This window comes from Papaver somniferum, chromosome 10, assembly GCF_003573695.1.
Source record: "Papaver somniferum cultivar HN1 chromosome 10, ASM357369v1, whole genome shotgun sequence".
In the NCBI taxonomy this organism is placed as follows: domain Eukaryota; kingdom Viridiplantae; phylum Streptophyta; class Magnoliopsida; order Ranunculales; family Papaveraceae; genus Papaver; species Papaver somniferum.
Genome location: NC_039367.1, coordinates 159,886,916 through 159,900,009, shown reverse-complemented (window position 1 = coordinate 159,900,009; position 13,094 = coordinate 159,886,916). Strand labels below are relative to the sequence as shown.

Sequence of the window (13,094 nt, the reverse complement as noted above, 5' to 3'; positions counted from 1 at the left end):
GTCACCAGCTCCCTAATCTGGAGGGTGACGTCCCTTCCCACTGAATGCCCCTTCAAGGACGATAACCCTAGGACAAATCAAGTGTGCGACATTCATATAAGGTTATGCGAGTTCTATCAATATTAGGAGTGCGAGAACGTAGTATGAGTGTGCGATAGTGTCGCATGGCGACTCCGTAAATAGGGGAAATATGAGTTGTACTCCACTACATGTGAGTTGTCATCCACTATGTAAACACCTATATAAAGAGAAAGGCAAGAGACTCACTTTAGGATAGGGGCTCACTTTAGGAAAAAGACACACTTTATATGAGGACACATTCTGTAGAGAGAGAAGGTGAAATTTTTATTATTATTAGTATTATCTCCTCCTTCTTCCTCCATAAAAACTAGAGCTCTTAATAGTCATTAATGGAGTCTCAATTGTAATTTCTACAATCATGGTGAAACCTAACCCCGTGGATGTAGATCACATTGATCGAACCACGTAAATCTTGTGTCCAATTTACAATTTCAGCACTTTAATCTTTATTTTGATTGTGAAATAGATTTAGATTTAGGAATAGTTAATGGGGTGTATTGTGGGATTTCCTGCAACTATATTTTTGGCGCTAAAAACACTAGCTGTAAACTTGTTAGATTGAAGAAGATTCAAATGAATTAGCTATTGTTAGAGTTGGATCTCACAAGATCTGGTTACTTCAAGGGAGAAAAAGGAAGTTCCCGAGATAAATCAGCAAATCTCAACTGGTTTCGGAAAAGAGAGATGGAGATGCGAAGTTACGTCAACAGACAGTTCTAAAGACAGATCTGGAAGTCTTTTGACCAAAATTTTCGAGAAAAAATCAGGAAAATCAACCAGGAGAAATCACAAGGAGATATATTCCCAGAGGCATGAGCGAAGAAAGAGATAAGCCAGCAAAACCTGCAAAGGAGAAAGAAAGAAAATTCATCTTCGAGAACATAAATCAAAGGAAGGAATCAGGGGAGTTAGAATAGTCAATAAATCCACCATAAAGAAGATACGAAGAGAAGAGTATGCGAAGGAATCAGGGAATAAAATGATCAGTGGAGTGAAACAAGCGCGAATTCGTGATAGCTTCATAAAGACGAAAGAATAACTTGCTTTCCTGCGAAGACATATATTTCTACGTACTAAAGATATCCCCTAATATAGAATCTTTTTCACTACAGATGTTTCAGTTTCTAACTAAATTCATTTCATACGTTTTTTTAGTGCCACTCAAAGTAACTCGTTTGAAGTGAACATAAGTGCTTCTTGTTAATCTTGAATATTCTAAATGTCCTGCGCAATTACGACAAGCGTCCACCATTCTGTGACGAGGTATCCATCAACCATTTTAGATACTGTGTCTTTCTTCTTTCTAGCTATCAAGTTAGTTAGTTCTAACATAATAACTGGTCGCTGTTTCTAGGTAAAGGTTAATCTAGAAAATATATGAGACTACTGGGAGGCAGAGTTGTCTTTACCATCCATGATATGTCACCTAAAGTTTGTCGAGGTTAAAGGTCTTCGTGGATATTTTAATGAACTAAAGTATTTAGAGATTCTGTTAAAACATGCCACGGTCTTGGAGAATGTGGTACTTGCCAGTCGGCGCAGCTCTACCAGTTATTATTCTATTAAGCGAGCCTCACAAAGGGAGAAACGGATGACGAAATTTGGCGAGATGCTGCTAACATTTCCAAGAGCATCTACAAGTATCATTCTCTTGTGCAAATTTTGAATAAGGTGACTTTTCCTAAGAAATTTTTTGAGGAGGTTAGGTGCAATGAGTATCACCGCCGCTTGGAGTAGTTGTACTCTGATGTGAGATGTTAGGTCAAAAGAAAAGGCAGTTTCAATTCAGACTAGTCCATGGTTACCTTAACAAATCAGATTAGTGGCGAGATTGTGCAGGCTTTGTGTGGAAGTTTGTTTAAGTGGTATGTGGAGTATGCATAATCCAGGTTTTATTCTAAGGATCCAACAGTAAAATTTCCCCCGACCATCCCCACGTAGATTTCGACTAATCCGCTTTGTAAAATCCTAGTAGGGAGAAATGATGCAACACATCTACACAGTAGGAAGAGCCTCCAATTCTTGCAAATCTGGCAAACTATCAAGTGTTTGGGAAAAAAGTAATTGCAGGAAACACCTAGTAGCCCGACAAATTGAACAATATTCATAGTTTCATACCAAGTACAATTGTCTACTAGACATCAGTCATCTGTGGACTTATAGAACTTCAATATTCACATCACCTATTGCACCAGGATTGATATAGATAACTCATCCTATCAAATAGATGAGGGGCACTGTTGGATTAACTTCAACATAGAAGTCACTAACAAGCTGGTTAGGACAAGATTAGGAAATTGATGTAATCTTAAGGGAATTAGAAGTCATCTAGTTCTAAGAAAAGGAAAGACATGTAATAAGGTAATAGCACTAGGAAAAGGAATTTATAGTTCTAATTGTCCTACTTCTTCTTTGCCTCGTATAACTTCTTCTATATCTAAACTTTGTTCCAGCAGTCTTCTTCTAGTCTTAGCTGCGGCTCTAGTTGTTCCTACGTAAGGTTTTGTTCATTCATTTTTTTTGGAACTGGAATTCAATTTATGTTTTATTAAGAAATTTGCAAGTGACACTTTGATTGAAACTTCAATGCAATTTATTATTTTGTTTACAAAGTTTTGATAATTCATCATCTGTGATATGCTATACTTTGTTTTCAAGCCTATCAACTACTAATCAAGTCTGTCAGATATATTATAAACCCGATCAGAAAAAGGAAGAGGACTTCAAAAGATTGCTAAGTAAAGAACTTGTGGCGAACCTACAGCATGAAAGAGACTCCACATCAGTCGATTTCAATGACTTTGATTTTAACACCAGCTGCACCCTGCTTGTGCCTCTTATTTAGGATAGGATTGCATATATCCTCTAACCGCTTCATCTCCTTGTTAATATCGTCTATGTCGCCTAGTTCATTGTTATCCAACCATTTAATGGCATAGTTGATTGCATCTTCAATCTTCTTCTTTAAGTGTGGTGATAGCTTCCCTCCAATATTATTGATAGTGTTCTTCATGTCATGTGTGTAATTCTCGAAGGAGTTCCTTGAATTCACCTTCATCCTGTGTTCTAAATCTTCTGCCTTGTATTTCTTTGCCTCTCTGACCAGCCTCTCAATCTCAGCCTTCGAGAACCTCCCTTTCATGTTCCTAATTGTGATCATATTATTGCTTCCTAATGTTTCTTCTTTAGCAAACACAGTCAATATACCGTCTGCATCAATGTCAAAGCACACTGTGAGGAGCGTAACACCACGAGGTGCTGGAGGAATTCCACTCAACAAGAACCGACCCAACAAGCTATTGTCACTGGTTCTAGCTCTCTCTCCCTCGTACACCTTAATCGTCGCTTCAGTTTGGTTGTCATATAAGGTAAAGTACTCATTTTCCGTGGTGGTGGGGATGGGTGTATTCCTCGGGATAATAATATCCATAGCAACTCCATGTACCTCAATACCAAGAGAAAGAGGGGTTACATCCAGCACCACCAAGTCCTGCAGCTTCTCATTACCTTCGCCAGTCAAAATAGCAGCTTGCACTGCAGCACCATAAGCCACAGCCTCGTCAGGGTTGATGCTTTTGCAGAGTTCCTTCCCATCGAAGAAATCCTGCAATAGAGACTGAACCTTAGGGATTCTAGTGGACCCACCAACGAGGACAACAGCATGAACAAGGCTCTTGTCCATATTAGCATCTGCCAAACATTTCTCAACAGGTTCCATACAAATCCATATTCAACTCTTCAAATTTAGCACGAGTGATGGACGCATGAAAATCAACTCCTTTAAACAAAGCATCGATATCAATAGTTGTCCGGGTAGTAGATGAAAGGGTCCTTTTTGCCCTCTCACATACTGTTCTCAACCTCCTAAGAGCCCTTGGGTTTCCACTAATATCCTTCTTTTTCTTCTTCTTAAACTCTTGAACAAAGTGATTCAACATCCTATCATCAAAATCCTCTCCTCCAAGATGGGTGTCTCCAGCTGTAGCCTTAACTTCAAAATTACCCTCTTCAATGGTGACTATTGAACATCAAAAGTACCACCACCAAGATCAAAGATAAGAACATTCTTAGCGCCAACATTGGCTGTCCTCTTATCAAGACCGTAAGCAATCGCAGCCGCTGTTGGTTCACAGATAATTCGCATTACATTGAGGCCAGCAATGGTACCAGCATCTCTAGTAGCATGACGCTGAGAATCATTAAAGTAAGCAGGGACAGTTATCACAGCATTCGTAACACTAGCACCAAGATACGCTTCGGCAGTTTCCCGCATTTTAATGAGAACCATCGATGATATTTCCTCGGCTGAAAACTGTTTATCCTTACCTTTGTACTTGAGCTGAATCATTGGCTTCTCATCCTGTCCGGCAGTGACTTTGAAGGGCCACAATTTCAAATCACTCTGAACATAGCTATCGCTGATCTTCCTACCAATTAAACGTTTTGCATCTACATAAAACAGAAAACTGATTCAGGATAGGATTTCGAGATGCTAACATATTTCCTCCGGAAACAATTAAAGAAAAACATAATACAAAAGCTAAGAAAAGCAGCTTACCAAAGACAGTGTTGGTAGGATTAACAGCAGCTTGATTCTTAGCCGCATCACCGATCATACGCTCAGTATCATTAAAAGCAACATAAGAAGGAGTAGTGCGATTTCCTTGGTCATTAGTAATAATCTCGGTCGTTTTGCCATACTCCTACGCATGAATATGTTGTCCCTAAATCTATTCCTATTGCTTTTCCTGAACCTACTGTTCTTCCAGCCATTGCAATGATAATCTGTTTTTCTTTTAGAGCGACAAAGTGGAGAGCTTGAACTTCGAACAAAATAGTGTGGGTTAAAAAAAAAAAAAAAAAAAACACCTCTCTTATATAGAGGCAGAATGTTGGATTTTTGGTAATCAGCCTTCTACCTTAATTGGAAACATGCTAAAATCAGCTAACTGGCATACCTTCAAATATTTTCTCTTTTTGCTGAAGTCATACGCCCACAAATTTATTAGGGTCAATAGCAGAATGATGCAATGGGTATTTTACCAGCCTTTAGCATCCGTCCACGGAACTAGATCCAGCGTTTCTCTATTTATTTACTTGAACAGCATTTTTTTTAACTAGATCCAGTGTTACTTGTTTGCAGCCTGTGCATTCGTCCATGGAACTCATTCAATCTCAAACCATTAAGCATATGATCCTTAAGCATAATCATCGAAGATGAGACTGTTGCTATTAAGCTATTCAGCACAATCATATTTAAATAGGACGAGTTGTACTTGCGGGACATGGTATGGGCCTGTGTGCATGGGTTTTGAGAAAATCACGCTTCAAATTCAACTGCATGTTTGTATAAGGCCCAAGATCCAATTTGGATTCTGCTAAAGACGCGTCTTACCATAATTTTCCGTTTCCCAAACGAAGACAACTTCCCAAATTACTCCCTCCCGTCCACTAATAAGTGAACCTAGTTATTTTTGGATTTTGTCCCACCATTAAGTGACCTGTATCACTAAACAAGGTGATATTTTTGAAATTATCATTTTCATTGATTATAAGAAATATGCATAATTTGATAGTCATGTTTATATTTGTTACGTAGGTGTTTTAAAATGCTTTTCAATGGTACGAAGTTTGCGAACATCCATGGTGTAGTTTGAGAGATAAATCATTTCAAAATTTCACTATTTATTATCCATAAGGGTATCATGTAAAAAGTGCTTAAAAATACTTTTCCCCTTGTTTGCCTTAAAGATTGTGCAAACTTGAACTAGGTCACTTAATAGTGGGACGGAGGGAGTATAATCTTTCCTGGTTCTCACGTTCCATCTCTTGGGTTTTATTTCTCTGCTCATGAGATTTTTTTTCTCCGTTAGTCTTTTTTTCGCATCCTTCCATTGATAACATATGTCGACTTGAAAGATGGTAACCTTGAAGACCTCTGATGAAGAAACTTTTGATGTCGAAGGATCTGTTGCTATTCAATCTCAAACCATTAAGCATATGATCGAAGATGATTGTGATGATAACGGAATATCTTTACCCAGTGTAACTAGCAAGATTTTGGCTAAAATTATTAAATATTGTAGGAAACATGACAGTGATGCTGATGATAAAGAGAAGAAAGATGAGGTTAAAAACTGGGATGTTGAATTTGTTATGGTCGACCAAGATACGATGTTCGATTTAATTTTGGCTGCGAATTATCTGAATATCAAGGAGTTGTTGGATTTGACTTGCCAGACAGTTGCTGATATTTTCAAAGGAAAGATACCAGAGGAGATCCACAAGACATTCAACATCAAGAATGACTTCATCCCTGAGGTGTAGGGGAGAAACATCGCACAAGGCAAAAGATACAACCTCGTTCTAGACGAAACAATCTCAAGCACGAAGATACAATCATTATTGGAAGAAGGCGAAGAGCAGTCACGCGATGATAAGATATGATGCAAACATCAATTATAAATAAGACAAACAGAATCAGAAGATAGTAGTCCAGCATGTGAGTCTGGATTGTCTTCTACTGTGAAAACCATCTATATAAGGACCTAGGAGACATATTGTAAAGGAGAGATCAAATTTAGGAGAGATACCAAATGAGAGAAATCAGTGGAGAGAGAAAGAACACACAAAATATCTCCTATTTCTTCTTCTTTCGTCCACCACCACCACTTAGATGTATAACTCAAACACAAAACCCTTTAATGAATTCTCATATAACACCAATGTAATTTCATACTCATAGGAAATACCCGCGGATGTATATCCCATTGATCGAACCACGTAAAAAACTCTTGTGTCTCCTTCTGGGTTGCACGGGAGCTCCATTTCTTGAACGTGCGTGGGCCGCTGACATGACGCGTGTCCGATGCACCAATCTGCACGTACTGCATGCGTCTAGTTTGGACGCACCGATGACGCCCGTCCGACGCATTTTTTCATTTTCATTTAAACTTCTTCCTTTATGTTTACTATTATTAACCAAATGAATAAAGACAAACATTTAAATCAATAATTTAGATTTTTATTAGGTTTTTATAATTGGAAATGACATCACGTATACCCTTAGTTGGGCATGTGTTGTTCTAAGAATGCATTTTGATTGTGTCATGTGTTTAATGGTGACTGATTGTTTGACCTTTGGCGTGTATAAACAAACAATATCTTCTTTTTTTTTGAAATTTATACACATGTAGCACCATTTTCTAATTTTTAGAATCGAAATACTTGACTTTGTTGTATAAATACATAATTATATATATAAATAATATATAACTAAGATATGTATATACGTGTCCTCGACCTAGTTTTTTGAGAATTTTGTAGTGTCCGCATCCGCGTTGTGTCGTGTCCGCGTCTACGCATCAGCGTACGTGCAACCCAGGTCTCCTTTTACATTACCATCACTTTTATCTTTAATTTTATGGTGTATGATGATAGATCTAGGAATTATTCACATGATATCATAAGGGGTGTAATTGTGGGATTTTCCGCGCAACTACATGAGGAAGAGGAGGAGGTCAGAAGGGAGAACCAGTGGGCTTTTGAATGACTTGTAAAATAACCAGATGATCATCCATCTATCTAGGGGTCTTGTTTTATTTTTGTTATGTTAATTTAGATATATGCATGGTTTATGCCTTTAATTTATATTTTTGAGTAATCCAGACAATATTTATTGGATTAGTACTGATTAATATGATTTGCTTAGATCTGAATTCATTTTTATTCCCTTTCAGTAAGGATTATATTATTTTGGACTGTGATCAACTACTTTATTTTATTTCGATCATCTGTTACATATTAGGCTCAACCCGACACATTGAGCAACAAAATTATTCTGGGATAAAGACTTCGAACTTAGATACTAGAGTGGTTGTAAATATTACGGAATTTGGACAGTTAGTCCACATTTTCTATTTGAAAGTTAACAAGATTTTGCATCATTGTTATTAGTGATGTCAAGATGAACATTAGTATTTTTACTGTCCTTGTCCTGGAAGATGAGTTTATTGATTTGAAGTTGTTTTAACTGTCATAACTTTCTTTATTCTACGGTATTCCTGTATACAAATCAGTTAGTCGACATCCAAAGGACATCGGAAACACAAGTTCTGAAACCTCTCATGTAATGAAGGCATTAAAGTTCAAGATACTAAACTCACTCATCAACAGGAAAACAACAACATTCAAAGGAAAAATATGATGTATTTAATTTCTTTCTGCAGCAAAGAAATTAAAAGGAAGAATCCTTTTGTAAGAATGTGCTTGGTGTTACTCTTGTAACTACTGGAAATCCAGTAGTACACCCAAAAGGAAAGTAACCAAGATTTAGGACATGTTTAAGTAGTATAAACTAGAAAATCCTTATTGATGAATTAATCAAAGAAACAAAATACAAGTTTTTGAATACAAGGAAACCCTAGTCTCACTCTCTGAGCTAAGCTCTCCTTTTTTATCCCCCTCATGCCTTTCCCAAGCACCTCTATTTATAGGCCCATCAACCCTGATGGAGTACAACTCATTTTACTTCGCCAAGTTATCTTGGGAGCGCTTTGTACTTCTCCCAGGCCATTTTTCATAAAGTTTTTCCCCTTCTTTCGCTATCTTCACATGGGTTTTTCGGGACACCTGTCTCTTTTCTTACTCCCCAATATATTTACTTCGCGATCTATCTTTTCAACCAAGTTACCGTACTTCGCCCTTTCGGTTTCGTCGTTGATATATTGTTGGGTACTCTATCTTGGTCTTTCGTAACTTATATTCTCCGTGTAAGTATCCTTGCTTCTGTACGATACTTCGCGGGATTGATCGGTGGCGAGGTAATTCTGACATTCGAATTGACAAGTCCCTGACTGAGATCTTTAAGTGATATTTTCTAGTCATACTTCTTCCTTTTGTGTTCGACACGTGGCGAGTCTATTTCGTGTACCCACATTTTTCCTTTTCTTATTTTATTCGAGCCACACGAGAATGGAATAAGAACCTCTTTGGATTCCCTGGGCGCCACGTTCTCCACTCTCCTGCCTCCACGTGACCAAGTTCTCTGAGTAACCGCCTCTTGCCGGTTAATATACCTCGAACGTGTTGTCAACCCACTAAGCCAGTCATCTTTTTTGTGCTATTTATATTCAACTTGACTTAGGTCTGGGGTTTCTTTTCCTCTTCTTCTTCTCTTTGCTCTGTGTTTATCTTGTTTCTACGCTTTCTCCTTCTTCTGCCATTGTTGTTACCCTTCTCAACCCTCTACTCTTATTTCCTTATCATGGCTCCCAAGAAGGTTTCAACAACTACCTCACTCAAATATTTTGAGGAATTCTAAGCAGATTTTCAAAAAATGGGTTTAACCCTAACTCCTGCTGCTGATTCTTCCGTGAGTCCACCTGTTATTGCTACTTAGGACATGAAGCTGAACTATAGGTGGATTCAGTCGGATATTTGGATGGCCGATAAGATGACCATCACTGTGGGCCAATTGAGGGATGAATTATCTTTCCCGCTTTATGACCCTTCTAACCCTATCTTTCTCGAGATTCTGGGTAAGCTGCAGTGGGGGGGTTTTCAACTTTCTGGCAACGAAATTCGCATTACCAACGATTTTAGAATTCGCTCAGGTAATGGTACTTCGCAAGTCCCATCAGCAGCTGAAGAATTCTATTCTCGCGACTTCAATGTGGATTCTTTCATATCCAACTACTCGGCTAAATTCACCAGCATGAGAGAGTACCAGGAGTGGGGCATTGATCTTGCTCGAAATGATATTGTGGCTCCGACTAAAGCTCTTCTGTTAGATATGGATTCCCAACTTCACCTTTCTTGTGACGATGATTGGGCGATGTTTCCGCTGGTGGTTGGTGGCCCTTTTCTTTGGGGTTTTGATGAAAAGGGGGTTCCTCGCCAAGGCCCTCTTCCGAAACATTGATATCTCGCTGGTTGCGATCCCTGGAGATTTCGGTAGTCTGTGCTAGCCGAGGTATGACTTTCTTCCTTATTATTTACCTCGTTTCGGGGCCCGATTTGTTCTCATGTTCCTATTTTCTTTCAGTTCGTGATGCCTGCCGCTGGTCTTCTCAAGACGATCAAAGAAAGGGTTGTTACTACTGAGTCTTCAACTCCTAAACAGGTATCCACCTCGCCTATTACTTTACTTTCGTGATATCCTTAAATTCTAACCTTTTATTCTACATAGGATGACACTCTCCTTGCTAAGCAGCCTGTTTTTGAGTCAACTAAGGGGCGAAAAATGCGTGATCATCCTGTTCCACCTCTTTCTTCTTCTCAGGTATATTTACTTCGTCATCATTATCACCTCGCATATTCCAACCTTTTAGCCATTTTTCATGCTAAACTTCTTATTTTGCAGACTGGTATCCCCCCTTCTGGCGGGTCCAAAAGGCAACGAAAGGTCTTGGATCTGGCTGCTTTGACCGCAGTTCCGACTTATGTCATTCTTACAAGTCTCTCTACACCTCCCAAGCTTCAACCTTCTCAGTATCGCACAACTACTTCTCCCAAAGTAGTTGAGCGTCCAAAGAAGTTAATAAAGGATTCCTCTGCCGGCGAGAAGAAGAAGCATACGGCTCCGTCGGTGCTGTCTAACCCTCTCTATGATCCGGACATGAAGTTTTTCCAAGAGGTCTACGACAAAGATCGCAAAGACCCAGCCATGAGGTCTCGTGCCTTAGAATCTCTGATGAATTTTAGTGCTGATGACTTCCTTTCTCAAGAGTCATCCGTACTGCTAAATGCCTTCATGAACTTGTCTCTCCAACAACATTCATCTTTGATGAACCAGGAGAGCCTTTTATGCTTTTCCCGTTATGCCTTCTTCCTATCCCGATATTTATTTCTTGAATTTCGATTCTAGAATTTGCAGGAGGTTCACCGTCACATGGCAAGCCTCGTGGAAATTAGACTTGTTCGTGAGAAAGCAAAGAAGGACGAGGCTCAAATCAAAGTTTTGACGAAGGAGCTTCAAGAGGAAAAGGAGCATTCCAGCAAGCATAGTCATGAGATAGAGAAGCTTCTAAGTAAGTTCCCTCCCCTCGCAGAATCGTTCTTTATCTTTTCTTTTACTTCTGTTATTTTCTTGTTTCGTATTTCGTCAAGCTCGCTGTATGCAACGCCAAATGGATTCCTCCGAAGCATCTGCCTCGCTAGAAGATATTCGTGCTGAGAATATGAACCTCGTGACCCAAAATGATTGTTATGTGTCTGAGAACCATATTTTGAATGAGAAGGTCGAGACTGGTCAGCAATTAAGCTTGAATTGAATTATCATCTTCACGATGAGAATGAACGCATTAATCTTGAACTTCAACGGGTCAGCAATTCCCTCACTACTTCGAGGAACCTTCATTCCTCGTCATTAGCTGCTTATAGGAGACTGGAATAAGATAACGAGCGCGTGATCAATAGTAAAGCTAAAGTTGTGGTTGATCTTCGCAAATATCGTAACAAGGTAGCTGGTTTAAACAAATAGATTGACTGTCTGAAGAAGAAAGTGGAACTTCTTCAAGCTCAGCTAGATAACTCATCTCGTCCGAGGTCTATCAAATCTTCCTCACAAACCAAGTCCGCAGATTCTCGAAAAAACAAGGGTGCTCTTGTCATTCAATCTGACAAAGATACCTCAAAGTCCGGTCATGGTAAAGGTTTGGATAATGCATACCACGAGTTAATTATGTGTCCAACTTCAAGAGTGGGATCTAACGATCTCCCGGCTGGATCATTTGCATACTGACATCCAAGAAACCTTGAATACCACTATCTTACAAATGGAAGGTAGCTTTAAGTGTAGTGCGAAATACTATTGATTATGTCAAACTTCTAGTTTCTGATGAAGTTTTGTTTCGTATTTCCGAGGTAGGGCGTAAAGTTAATCAATATCTCCCAAGTTGTGCTTTTATAAGATTTGAACCTTGCGAGATCCTTTCTTACCTTGGGGTTCACGAGGCATCTTGCCGCGTCTTATATTGAATTTCGTCTGCGCTTCTCACGTTGTCTCCCTCTTCGACTTTCTTATTTCACTTGCTCTTGCCTTTGCCTTTCTCAACGGGGTGTCTCATTTTGGTGGAACGCCGAGTCTTGCGAGGATAATGCTAAAGAATAACATAAAATGTAAAAGTATATACTTGCCTCTTGTTCTTGTTGAGCATTATTCGATCAAGGCGAGGTCGTACAAGTCAAACTATCACTTTCCCTTGGTTGCTTTGCCTTTATACGGCTTCACAAGCTTTGAATCTCGCTAGATTTTTTATTTGCCTTCTTTTATTTTTGGGATCCATCAAGCGTCTCGTCGTAGTTAGTACTTATTCACTTTCTGAGTGTTATATATATGTTGCTTTATACAAGGTCTTACAGTGCCTCCTAATTAAGGTCTAATTGTGCCTCATCCTTCTTTAAGGATTTTAATTCGGCGAAGTCTCAGGCGCTTATTATTATTTCGAATAATAATCCATCAACCTCTCCTTAACATTTATTTTGCCCCATCTCGCGACAATGCAACAGGTCTAGCCATTCCCATGAATGTTAGTCCCATGACATTGCCGTCTTTTTTGGTCGCACAACTCCTTAATATGGAGGGTTCCATCCATTTATATTCCCCATGATTGCCCCTTCAAGGAGGTTACCCCTAGCATGCATGTTGGTCTCCTCCCATACAGTTATTACGACATTCAGTTGTTTTCGTGACTTCCTATCACCTTCGCCGATATGGATTGGGATTACAAAGTCACACCCTAAGTGAGGTTTCTTTGGGATCGAGTGCATCGTAGCCAAGAATTTCCATATAGACATGGATGGTAACGATCCAAACGTCACAGGCACGCGCATCTCAACCGAATACGTCGGCTCCTTGGTCACATTTCTGCACCCCTTACCGAAGACCATCATAAAAGGGACCCTCGGCGGATAGGTCTTATCATTTCCTCTATCTTTCTCTCTAATAGTTGTTCATGACATGCGTTAGGTCTTGCCTCTTGCACTTTCATGCGAACAACGGTGCATGCCGT

General features: G+C 39.3%; 2 pseudogenes; one reads left to right on the top strand and one right to left on the bottom strand.

Moving 5' to 3' along the window:
- Window positions 1-2,863: 2,863 nt before the first annotated feature.
- LOC113316711 lies at window positions 2,864-4,854 on the bottom strand (annotated as a pseudogene).
- Window positions 4,855-5,985: 1,131 nt separating this feature from the next.
- Window positions 5,986-7,633, top strand: LOC113318241 (annotated as a pseudogene).
- The last annotated feature ends 5,461 nt before the right edge of the window (window positions 7,634-13,094 follow it).